General features: G+C 34.2%; 1 protein-coding gene across 1 annotated transcript in view; it reads left to right on the plus strand.

The window, feature by feature from the left end:
* The first annotated feature begins 1,525 nt into the window (after window positions 1–1,525).
* sgms1b (sphingomyelin synthase 1b) overlaps window positions 1,526–14,057 on the plus strand; it is a 50,983-nt gene continuing 38,451 nt past the window's right edge. The window contains 1 exon segment of the mRNA NM_001077614.2: window positions 1,526–1,752. The gene's annotated coding sequence lies outside the window, so the exon portion shown is untranslated.

Raw genomic sequence — 14,057 nt, forward strand, 5'->3', positions numbered from 1 at the left:
GTAATTAACATGTGATTATGTATATCATTATGCATGTTTATTGTTATTCATTGCAATAGGTTACGTTATTATCTGCAGAATAGTGCAATAAATCCTTTATTGTCCAGTAGGTGGCGCAATTGACCTAAAAAGTCATGCATTTAAAGTCAAATGCTATTAATCAATTAAATTAAGTGTACGCCACATCACTCGGCATTCCTGATACGTCAAAAATATGGTCATGCATATTCTAATGCATATTTATTTAGTAGCAATATGCTTAATTTAAGTGCTTATTATTTACATGCAAAATTAATAATAATGCAATGAGTCAATTTAGGGACACAATCAAAGGCTAAGTGTTCTCAACCATCATCAAAACAATCAATAACTTGCCATAAAAGTAAATCTTATTAACTGCAAAACATTTCACATAGCACATTATATCTAATATATTTAAAGACAAATGATATTGTTTAAATTCAGTGTACATTTATTTACTTTTAATATGTCGAATTAACATGTGATCATGGATATTCTTATGCATATTTATTGTTAAATTTCATTGCAATAGGTTGCATTAGGGGATTATTATTTGCAGAATAGTGCAATAATTTCTTTCTTGTGCAGTTGGTGGCAAAATTTACCTAAAAAGTCATGCATTTAAAGACAATTGATATTAATTGATTAAATTAAGTGTACGCCATATTACTCGGCACTCTTGATACTTCAAAATAAAATATGGACATGCATATTCTTATGCATATTTATTTAGTAGCAATATGCTTCTTTTAAGTGCTTATTATTTACATGCAAAAAAATAATAATAGTGCAATAAGTGAATTTAGGGACAAAATGAAGGGCTAAGTGCTCTCAACCATCATCAAAACAATCAATAACTTGCATTAAACGTAAATCTCATTAACTGCAAAACATTTCACATAGCACTTTATATCTAACATATTTAAAGACAAATGATATTGTTTAAATTCAGTGTACACCAATTTACTTGTAATATGTCGAATTAACACGACAACGTGATCATGGATATTCCTATGCATATTTATTGTTATATTTCATTGCAATAGGTTACATTAGGGGATTATTATTTGCAGAACAGTGCAATAAGTTCTTTCTTGTCCAGCAAGTGGCGCAAAAGACCTAAAAAGATATGCATTTAAAGTCAAATGATATTAATTGATTAAATTAAATGTACGCCATATTACTCGACACTCAATACCTCAAAATAGCACATGGTCGTGAATATTCCAATGCATATTTAGTTGATATTTATTTAATTGCAATACGTTTAAGTCATTGCTATTTAGCCAAAAGAATAATGCAATACATCAATTTAGGCACACAATCAAGGGCTACGAGTTCTCAACCATCATCAAAACAATCAATAACTTGCATTCAACGTAAATCTCGTTAACTGTAAAACAATACATCGCAACTTCGATTTTTCCCATTCCCATCCTTTCTGACCCCCTCCACACTGACACCCACCCAAAACATGATGTCTCGCCCCGCCCTCAGGGTGGTCAGTGATCACAAACCCCAGAAAAACCTCCATCGGCGGTGGTCTACGTGCTCCAACTACCAACAACCCATCAACTTCAGCTGATTTCTATGCAACTCCAAGCACACGCGTGCTGGGCAGACCACAGACTCCTCAAGACGTCTGTATGTGGGTGTTATCTACACTGACTTTCTTCAGGATGAACCTCAAAGCACATGCGTTCTGTGGGTTTGTGAAGACGAGCGCTTGCGGTAGGTTTCAGACTGCATTTATATATATTATTATTGTTAGTATTATTAACATTTACCTCACGCGTTTTAATGTAAGAGCCCGAACATTCGAGTTGTTTATATAACGGATACAGTGTTTCATCATCTGTTGATCATCATAACTTTCTGCTTGAGCTGAATTCTTACAGTTGTTATGTTTGCTAGAGCTGCTAGTTTAATGGTTTATTATTATATTACGTGTATTTGTTGTGAAATGTAGGCACGATATTGGAAATATTTTTTGATTTGTGGTTTGTTTCCGAGTGGTGGAGGAATGGTGAGGTGACTTTAAAGGTTGTAATCTCTGTCGTGATGCCAGCGTTAGCTTACTAGCATTTGAAGTGATAAGACTTTTGAGGTACTTTTAAAGGTGTAGAGGATTAAAGAGATTTCGGATTTGTTCAGTGGAAGTTGATGAAATCACAGGAAAAGCTACTGGGAATGTAAGGCCCTGGCAACAGGTTTATGATGTCATGGAAAATCTGGAAATGTCAGGGAATTGTGATTTACTTTTCCCCCTTCTCAAGCCTGGAAATGTCAACATTGTGTATATATTAGTAATGTGAATATGATTAATTTAGCCTTTTCCATTATTAACCGCACATTTGTGCTACTTTATGGATTGTGTTAATGCTATTTTTAGTTTCTGTACAGATAATAATAATAATAATAAAAACCTGTGTCATGAAATAAAGGAGTAATAAATTACTAGTGCTGTTAAAAATCAACTTGGAGTGTGCAGTATGGTGAAAATTCATTAAGATTATCTGTAATAAACAAATAAATTATTGTTATTTCAGCACATTTTCCTGTTGCTAAAGTAATAGGCAATATCATAACATACATTTTTGAAACCCTATTCTAGATTAAAAATGATCAAGTAATAATGAAAATCCAAAATAATAATAAAAAATTGAGCCGATAAATAAAAATAACCAAAATACATACATATTTCTATATATACTGTGTAAGCAATATCACACGAGTAACAGTGCGATATGGCTGTATATCGACACTGTTGGAAGGTGTGCCTTAGTGTCCCACCAGTGATGATATACAGCCATAACGCACTGCTATGGGTGTGATATTTCGTTTATATAACAGTTCAAAGGGCATAATCTTGTATATAAAAAAATAAAATCAAACAAGTAGAGTCAAAAAATCCTTTTGTATGAGGAACTACTTTCTTTCGCCATTCATTCAGATCTGCTGCTGGCATCACAACAGTAGAAACTGTTGCTACTCTGAAGTGATAAGACTTTTGAGGTACTTTTAAAGGTGTAGAGGATTAAAGAGATTTCGGATTTGTTCAGTGGAAGTTGATGAAATCACAGGAAAAGCTACTGGGAATGTAAGGCCTTGGCAACAGGTTTATGATGTCATGGAAAATCTGGAAATGTCAGGGAATTGTGATTTACTTTTCCCCCTTCTCAAGCCTGGAAATGTCAACATTGTGTATATATTAGTAATGTAAATATGATTAATTTAGCCTTTTCCATTATTAACTGCACATTTGTGCTACTTTATGGATTGTGTTAATGCTATTTTTAGTTTCTGTACAGATAATAATAATAATAATAATAATAATAATAATAATAATAATAATAATAATAATAATAATAAAAACCTGTGTCATGAAATAAAGGAGTAATAAATTACTAGTGCTGTTAAAAATCAACTTGGAGAGTGCAGTATGGTGAATTCATTAAGATTATCTGTAATAAACAAATAATCTATTGTTATTTCAGCACATTTTTCTGTTGCTAAAGTAATAGGCAATATCATAACATACATTTTTGAAACCCTATTCTAGATAAAAAATGATCAAGTAATAATGAAAATCCAAAATAATAATAAAAAATTGAGCCGATAAATAAAAAATAACCAAAATAAATACATATTTCTATATATACTGTGTAAGCAATATCACACGAGTAACAGTGCGATATGGCTGTATATCGACACTGTTGGAAGGTGTGGCTTAGTGTCCCACCAGTGATGATATACAGCCATAACGCACTGCTATGGGTGTGATATTTCGTTTATATAACAGTTCAAAGGGCATAATCTTGTATATAAAAAAATAAAATCAAACAAGTAGAGTCAAAAAATCCTTTTGTATGAGGAACTACTTTCTTTCGCCATTCATTCAGATCTGCTGCTGGCATCAGAACAGTAGAAACTGTTGCTACTCTGAAGTGATAAGACTTTTGAGGTACTTTTAAAGGTGTAGAGGATTAAAGAGATTTCGGATTTGTTCAGTGGAAGTTGATGAAATCACAGGAAAAGCTACTGGGAATGTAAGGCCTTGGCAACAGGTTTATGATGTCATGGAAAATCTGGAAATGTCAGGGAATTGTGATTTACTTTTCCCCCTTCACAAGCCTGGAAATGTCAACATTGTGTATATATTAGTAATGTAAATATGATTAATTTAGCCTTTTCCATTATTAACCGCACATTTGTGCTACTTTATGGATTGTGTTAATGCTATTTTAGTTTCTGTAAAGATAATAATAATAATAATAAAAACCTGTGTCATGAAATAAAGGAGTTTTAAATTACTAGTGCTGTTAAAAATCAACTTGGAGTGTGCAGTATGGTGAAAATTCATTAAGATTATCTGTAATAAACAAATAAATTATTGTTATTTCAGCACATTTTCCTGTTGCTAAAGTAATAGGCAATATCATAACATACATTTTTGAAACCCTATTCTAGATTAAAAATGATCAAGTAATAATGAAAATCCAAAATAATAATAAAAAATTGAGCCGATAAATAAAAATAACCAAAATAAATACATATTTCTATATATACTGTGTAAGCAATATCACACGAGTAACAGTGCGATATGGCTGTATATCGACACTGTTGGAAGGTGTGCCTTAGTGTCCCACCAGTGATGATATACAGCCATAACGCACTGCTATGGGTGTGATATTTCGTTTATATAACAGTTCAAAGGGCATAATCTTGTATATAAAAAAATAAAATCAAACAAGTAGAGTCAAAAAATCCTTTTGTATGAGGAACTACTTTCTTTCGCCATTTATTCAGATCTGCTGCTGGCATCAGAACAGTAGAAACTGTTGCTACTCTGAAGTGATAAGACTTTTGAGGTACTTTTAAAGGTGTAGAGGATTAAAGAGATTTCAGATTTGTTCAGTGGAAGTTGATGAAATCACAGGAAAAGCTACTGGGAATGTAAGGCCTTGGCAACAGGTTTATGATGTCATGGAAAATCTGGAAATGTCAGGGAATTGTGATTTACTTTTCCCCCTTCTCAAGCCTGGAAATGTCATGCTATATGGCTATATATCGACACTGTTGGAAGGTGTGCCTTAGTGTCCCACCAGTGATAATATACAGCCATATTGCACTGCTACGAGTGTGATTATGCATATATACAACAGTTCGAAGGGCATAATCGTGTATATAAAAACTGAAAATCAAACACATATAAAAATCCTATATGAGGAACTACTTTCTTCCGCCATTCATTCATTCAGATTTGCAGCTGACGTCAGAACAGCAGAAACCATTGCTACTTCACTAACATAATTTTAGAGCTAGTTTTTGAATGATTCTTTGACGTAATGTCAAATCAAAGTGATGACAGAACAGGTGATTTTGCTCACATTTTAAGAATATAAGACTGAACGGCATAAAATGCCATCAGTCTAAAGACATTTCCCAGTAATTCTCTTCTGCAATTGGGATATCACAATAATTAACCCAGAAAAAGCCAAAGCAAACATTACCAGAAACACTACCAGACTATGGTGTAAATACAGCACTTCAACATACAAAAGAGGTCGCTTACCTGTTTTGTAATTATTTGATCAGCTGTAGTTTGAAATTACGCAGAGTTTTTCTCCTCCAAGGCCCCGTTTACACTAGTGCGTTTTAGTTTTAAAACAGCGTTTTAGATCCAAAAACGATCCGCGTCCACACTAGTGTTTCTGAACATATCTCCGTCCACACTACGCCACCGAAAACGTATATCCCGTGACCATTCGTGCACTCTGGGCATGCGCATTCTAGTATAAACAGAAAGCATGTGTCACGCTCAGCATTTGTTATTGTTAGTCAACAATTGCTGGTTGAACATTAAACGCAATGGCAAAGAAAGCAAGACCTATTTTTGTGGACATGACGAGGTCGAGTTGTTACTAAACGTAACAAATGAATAACTGCACAATGGCACCTAAAACAGACAATAGTGCAAACAACGCTCCCATTTCTGTGTCCATGTTGTTGTTTACAGTGAAGGCTGGTCTGCTGTCTTCCGGTAGCATTAAAGCCATGTGTTATAGTCATGTGATAGGGGCTTGGGGAATAAGGGAAGGATACGCAATGACACAAAAGCCCCAATCAGGTAGCGAATCTCAGCAGCCCCGCCTCCGTTTTCAGATGTCTCCGTTTTCCCTCATCCACACTGAGACGGAGCAGCAGCATTTTAGAACGAAAACAGCCTCTCCAGTGTTTCCAAAACGCTCCGTTTTTGGCGCTCGAAAATTCCGGCGTAGTGTGGACGGATGGCGTAACCGTAGCAAAACTTATGCGTTTTCAAACTAAAACGCATTAGTGTAAACGCAGCCTAAGGGCTCATTATGCCGTCTCTGTCGCCATTTTGTGGCCTTTGCGCTGTATCTACGAAATTATAAATATTTAAAATAGGCACTGTTCTTATAAATAAACTGCACAGTTGCAATCTAAACAGCTACATTCTCAACTAAATAAGCCTCAGAAGTACATTATGTTGTCCAACCGCTGCAATATTTGTCAAACTGTAGTGAGTTTATAGATCTGCTGTCACTCTATGTGGGTGGAGTAATACAGAAGGGTGAGGAGGCTGTACGAGTGCTGTTATTGCAGAATATCACATGCCTATCAGCCAATCAGATTCGAGAACCAGACAGAACTGTTGTATGCATGCATGTACGATGATTATATAAAATATTACATTAAAATCAGCTCATAAATAAAATGCTGATATAAAACAAACATTTAAATATTAAACCTGCTGATAAAAAATAGTAGGATAAAATCACTAATAAATATACAGATTAACCGCTAGTTCTGGATCAGTTTTCACATTATTTACTCTATTTATCTAGCATAAAAGGCTGTATTTAGTGGCATGCTTATATCCTGGAAGCCGTTTGCTTCAGGGAAAAAAGGGTCTTTCTGGTTTTGTAGGTGAACATAATGCTGTGTTTGTCTATTGGTTTCAAGTGCAGGCGCTCTCGGATGACTAATGACTAAATGTAATTAGGATTAAGCAGGAGACTTTTATTAGTGGGGAAGACTGGAGGCCGTGGTGATCTCTTGGTAATTGGACGTCTCTCAGGTGTGTGTTTGTGCTCTGGAAACACAAGGCGTGCAGCTGCTTCAGTCCCACAAGGTTTTCAGTTGGAGGCAGAAAATGCGCAGTTTTCATGCAAAATGAAATAACCTCCAGCTCTGAAGACATTTGGCATTATTTGCAGCTGTTTAATTTTGTATACAAGGTACATGACATCAAGGTAGATGTCATGATTAACTTTTTTTTATGGAATTAAATAGTTTTTTTCAATCTTAAGGTTATTTATTTTTTTGTAATTTGACATTAAAGAAGTAAATGTCCTCATAAAAACTGACAAATATAAAATGTAAATTATAAAATGGCTTTAATTTTTGTTTTTGTGAATAACACAATGATAAAATAATAAGTTTTTATAAGGGATGGGCGATATGGCAAAAAATGCAATCTCAATTAATTATTTTCCATATCGAACAGTAACAATATATATATATATATATATATATATATATATATATATATATATATATATATATATATATATATATATATATATATATATATATATATCAAAATCAGTTGTTAACGTTTCAAGATTTAAAAGAGTATCCTAACAATGACTCAAGCCACAAAAATGAGAGGGTCTATTAAATAGCATAACCTATTTTTGGTGGCCGATAATTTTTCAGTGTATCTCTAATATCATTCCACTTCTAGATTCCCATTGTTGTACATTTCTGCTGTGTGATTGGCTCTTAGATCAATATAGAGTAAAAAAAGTCCAGAGCTTATCATTGTTATGTACATAAATTTTAGGGTAAGGAAATTTTGTAGGGTAAGGAAATGTCCTCGAGCCGGGATTCGAACACGGGACACCCTGACGTGCAACCCACTAAGCTACTGCGCCGACTATTTTTGATGTTTTAAACTTTATAGGAAAAACAAAGTTTGTTTTTGAACAGTAAAACTTCTTTAAATATCTAAAAAAAAGTGTTGTACTTCTGTTTTATTCACATTAAGAAATAAGAACATAAATATTCTGACAAAAGAATATTACACATCAGAATTTGCTTTATTATCAGAATAATAAATAAACAACTAATTTTTTGCGTGTTTGTCATGATGAGTTATTTATGCTGTGATATAATGTCACAGAAATTATTGCTATAATATTATAGTCATTTTAAAAACATTTTATATTTTATGTGACTTATATATAATGACTATACAACAGCATAATAATTTGCATTAGCACCTTCAAGGGACAAAAATGTTTTGCTTGTAAAAGGTTCTCTAATTTGAGGTTAAAGAAGAAATTGTCCTATAAACTTTGACACCAGTGATGTAAAATGTGTTAAATGTTATTAGTGAATAGAGTGTTTGCCCTGATAAATACATTTTCTTGTGTGATATATTGTCACAGAAAGTAAAACGATAAGTGATATTATTTTGATTTTATTGCTGCATCTGTCAATGTTTTTGATAATCGTTCAGTTGGGTGATTTTTATTTTTTTTAATTAAACTGGATTAAAAAAGATTTTTTAATTTGAAATTTGGATTATTTTAACTTTAAAACCAAAAATCTATGTATTATTCATGTATAGAAGTATAAATCAATGTATTATTCATGTATAGAAGTATAAATCAATGTATTATTTATGTATAAAAGTATACTTAAAAAAATCTATCTTTAATTTTGATATTTTAAACTTTAAAAGAAATACTAAGTTTGTTTTTGAACAGTAAAACTTCTCTAAATTGTCACAGAAAGCAATCAAATGTTAGGCAAGGCAAGGCAAGTTTATTTATGTAGCACATTTCATACACAGTGGCAATTCAAAGTTTTACATAATAGGAATAAAAGAGACAAGTATACAAAAAATTAAAACAAATAATAAAAACGATTAAAAAGAAACAGATAAAAACAGAAAACAGGTTATAAAAGAATTAAAAAGAAGAGAAAAACATAATGGAAAAATCGGCCGGACATAGCAGTGCTCATTTAGTAAAGGCACAGCTAAACAGATGTGTTTTAATTTTTGATTTGAACGTGCCCAATGTTTGAGCACATCTGATCATTTCTTGAAGCTGAATCAAGCAGTAGTGTTGCACTTCTATTTAGTTCACATTATGAAATTAGAACATAAACATACTGACAAAAGGATATTAACCATCAAAATTTGTTTTAATATCACAATACTAAATAAACAACAAATATTTCTCGCGTGTTTGTCATGATGAGTAATTTTTGTTACTATTTATAGTGTCACAGAATTGATTCTTATAAGTGATATTGTCATTTTAAAACCCTTTTATGCGACTGATTATATAAAGATTATACAACAACAGCATAGTAAATGGCACTTTCAAGAGACAAAACCTTCTTATTCTCAAGGTTATTTGGACTCTGGTTATTGATGTTAAAGAAGTAAATGTCCTAATATAAACTTTGACCCTCGCAGAGTCGCTATAATGCTGTTGAATGCAGATAAAAAAAGTCTTTAACGTTATTTGTGAGTACGTGTCATTTGTGGACTACAACTTTGAAACTGAGCTCATTTTGACAACTTCTCCCAAACCAACAACAGGTTTGACGAAAATGTGAGATTTCACCTTATCTTTTACTTTTAAGTGACAATTTTTTAAGGAGTTCATCAGAGATGACATGGATGAGATAAAAGAGGCTGAAACAACTTTTTCCGTTGTTTTGTAAACAAGCGGGACCTATTGCATCACCAAAAATGAAGTCACTATATTGATTATTGCGACAGGCCTGTGCAGAAAAAATGATCTAATCACAAGTTTCAGTCTAAATGGGGGCTAATGATCTTTGTCAAAAACATATGTCAGTTCCTACAGATACTATTTGTGCCTTTTATAAACCTCAGACTCTTGTCTACGTGCTTGTTTTTTGTTTTTTTTTCCTCTATGGTCTCTCTCTTTCTGTGGTTGTTGACACACTCAGAACCAAGACCTCCAGGCTGTTTATGGAAAATGAGGCATGCGCAATGTGTGAAGACGCATGCTCCTAATATAGGCTTTTACTGTGAAAAGTATAGTGCTGTCGAGTGTGTCTGTCTGTGGACAAACTCCAGTTTAAAGCATAAGCTTTTGTGTTGTAAGATGTGTGTTGATCAGTATATGTTTGCTGATGCTTTGTAATTGCTTTGTGATATTGCTTTCTAATTGTATGTACATCTGGCTTCAGTTTATTTCATTTTGTTTAATCGGTAATGTCTTTTTAAAAATTCTAATCAATTCTCAAATTTTTTTTTTCTCCTAAGAGTTTCAAATACATAGTCATAGTCCACCATTTTTGATTGATTGTCATGTTACGAACTCTCAAAGCTACTGTTTTTTGTTGTTTATGTAGTTTATATATATTGTGAAGTCTTTTGACTGGCCAATGGTGGCCTCCCATTTAATCATGCTGAAGAAAATAAGCACAAGCTTCTCAGCTGACAGCGTATTTGGAGATATGCTGTTTGACATTAAGGAAGTTCCTCTAGGAAGTTGGAACAAAGAAATAAAGCACTCTAAATAGGCTTAGTTACATAGACTTAGCCTTGAAATTGGCTAACACACCAATAAAAATAAGTCTTTCTTAACAAACTTTCTTTAATTAAATTAAAAGAAATGATAAATTATGACGGTGGTTGGCAATGACGAAATTAAATCAGGGCTCGAAATTAACTTTTTTACTTGGTAGCACCGGTGCTCCCAACTTCAAAAATTTAGGAGCACCAGAAAAAATTTAGGAGCACCAGAAAAAATTTAGGAGCACCCACCAAAAATGATTGTGCACCGCTGCAAATTGTATTTTAAGGGACTTATTGTATTTTAAAACAACATCAATTAGGACTAATAAAAACCAGAAACAACTATAACTAATGCTGAGATTACATTGATATTTGTGTGCAATAATTCCAAAATGTGTATGTCTAATAATTCTAGAATATAAATGATGATGAAAATGACAATAATAGTAACAATGAATTACATTTCTCATCATCATGCTGCCTTGAATGTGTTTGAATGTAAGTTATCTGCTATAAAAAGTCTGTTACTTTATGAAAAATAAATGTATAGTTTGCATCAAACAAAAATGAAGCATTGCAGTAAGAAATATTTATTTTGTACTGCTAAACAGCATATGTATGCATGTCAGTTTAATAAATAATATTTCTGCTGCAAAACAAACAAAAGATTATAATAAAATATTAAATTCAAGGCTGAAAGCTGCAAAACAGTCATCAGTAACTAAATAAAAAAAAATACACCTCAAGAAAGAATAGACAAAAGAAAGTAAGTAAAGTCTCACTTCTATCACTCTTTAAAAGTTTTGGTTTCAGTTTGTGTCAATTTAAATGTTCCGTCTGAGCTGATTTTCATTTTTCTGTGTTAGTGGAAAAGCAGGCGAGTCAGCCGACCCAATTTATGAGCAGGTTGAGCACCGGCGCAATACCGCTGTTTGTTATGAGACGCAGTTTTAATGTAAACTTAGTAAAGGCGAGCTTCTTTGGCGATGATACAGTATTAGATTTGACTTTTAGCGGACATTTGCGCTGAACACGCAGTGAATGCAACACATCGAGATTCGGCCACCTTCTCCGAAAAGCACATACTCGATTGATCTCAGCTGGCGGATCAATATTCACCACGTGTCATGATCGCTCTTATCTGCGCCTCAACTTTAAGTGGGCAAACCTGTGTGCTTTAAGTTTTCACACTTTAGCCGTTTGCATTTCCCGTGGACATAAAAGCTCCTTCCCTGTCATCTAACAGTGGAAAGCCTTGAGTGATTGACAGCTAATATGAACCAATATAGCGGCAGGGAAGAGCGATTCAGCACGTTTTTACAAAAAATCAAAACAGGTCGCACTAATGCGCCCAAATATATTATGAGGTCGCATCGATTAATTTTCGGCCGCATATGCGACCAAAATGGTCGCAATTTCGAGCCCTGTAAAGGATCTGCGGGATTCGTTTCGTCACTTCTCTTCACAATCTGGCATTAACCTAATGCCATTAAGGTGACGGTGAAGCTGAAAATTGAAACAATAATGCCAGCATTAGCGTGAACACCTTTTTAATACTGCTGCTACTGACCGGGATGCATACTGTTCTGGCTGATTTAGCATGTTTTGGGTAGGACTGTTTGTTCATCTTCCACCAGCCAAGAACATCCATTTCATTTCCATGACAGCGGTTTCAATGTAGTGAGTGACCTTGTCATTTTCCCTGTAAGCTTACTGTACATTACTGTTTAGCACTGTATCGTAATACGCAGTGTATGAGCGACCGGCGAAATACCTAGGCGGCTAGAATGACCTGTTTTAACTGGCGCAGTCAAAATTCGCTCTTTTTGACTTCTCCATCATTTGTTGCAGCTTTGCAGGGATGGTTTTTAATGTCGTAACAATTGATTTGATTACCTTCTCACGCTAATCGAACTGCATCACATGACTGTTCATTTACTTGTAATAGTCCATCTATTAGCCCAATGACGAAACTAACAGCATGGTCGAAGGTTTAATGCATGTAAGCAGGGCCGGAGCAAGCTGAACTGCCGTTCTAGACGCGGGTATAATTGAGGCGCGGGTGGCGAGGGTAGTTTAGGGGACGCCACCCTCTCTATTCTGCCACGCTAGACGCGAATATAACTGTGGCGAGGGTAGTTTCAGGGACGCCGCTCTCTCTATTCTGCCACCCTTAACGCGGATATAATTGTGGGCGTGGGTGGCGAGGATAGTTTCGGGGACGTCGCTCTCTCTATTCTGCCGCCCTAGATGCGGATGAGGGAGTGGGTGGCGAGGGTAGTTTCGGGGATGCCGCCCTCTCTATTCTGTCGCCCTAGGCGGCCGCCTAGGTCGCCTCGATGGAAGCAACAGCCCTGCATGTAAGCCTTTTCTTGTGCTTCTGAAAATAATTTTATTATTTATTAGAGTTTATTTATATTAGTTTTTTTAGCTCCGAATTCAATCTGACTCCGATTTAAATGATCCTAAAATTTAGATTGTATTTCTAATTGTAAGAACGGATCACATTCATCATTTATGATTTAACTTAAGAGTTTTAATATTTTCTGGGGTCCGATATTCTAAATTGTACATTCATTAGGGACCAGCGTCGCTCAGAGTTCCACGCCCCTGGTTTGCGCTTCTTCTCACAGACAATATGTCGATGAGACTGTAACAATACAACATCCAATAATCAAAGATAAATCAAAGAATTATAGATGCATACCTGACCAGAAAAGTACATTGCAGCATAAGCCTCAGAGATGCTGCAAAAGGGTGTCTTTTTACAAGATCCCCCTGACCCATACCGCATCTTTAATTTTAGGACTTAACCATCTCTTAGGATGCAGAGCATCTTATCAAGATCTTATCAAAGTCAAAAACCAAATCAACATATACCAGTCAGGGCTCGAAATTAACTTTTTTACTTGGTAGCACCGGTGCTCCCATCTTCAAAAATTTAGGAGCATCAGAAAAAATTTAGTAGCACCCACCAAAAATGATTAAGCACCGCTGCAAATTGTATTTTAAGGGATTTATTGTATTTTGAAACAACATCAATTAGGACTAACAAAAACCAGAAACAGCTATCTAACTAATGCTGTGATGACATTGATACTTGTGTGCAATAATTCCAAAATGAATGTCGAATAAATATAAAATATTAATGTTGATGAAAATGACAATAATAGTAACAATGAATTACATTTGTCATCATTATGCTGCCTTGAATGTGCTTGAATGCAAGTTTTCTGCTATAAAAAGTCTGTTACTTTATAAAAAAAATAAATGTATAGTTTGCATCAAACAAAAATGAAGCATTGCAGTAAGAAATATTTATTTTGTACTGCTGTTTATATATGCATGTCAATTTAATAAATAATATTTCTGCTACAAAACAAACAAAAGATTATTATAAATAATTAAATTCAAGGCTGAAAGCTGCAAAACAGTTATC

Source organism: Danio rerio, chromosome 12 (assembly GCF_049306965.1).
Source record: "Danio rerio strain Tuebingen ecotype United States chromosome 12, GRCz12tu, whole genome shotgun sequence".
Lineage (NCBI taxonomy): Eukaryota > Metazoa > Chordata > Actinopteri > Cypriniformes > Danionidae > Danio > Danio rerio.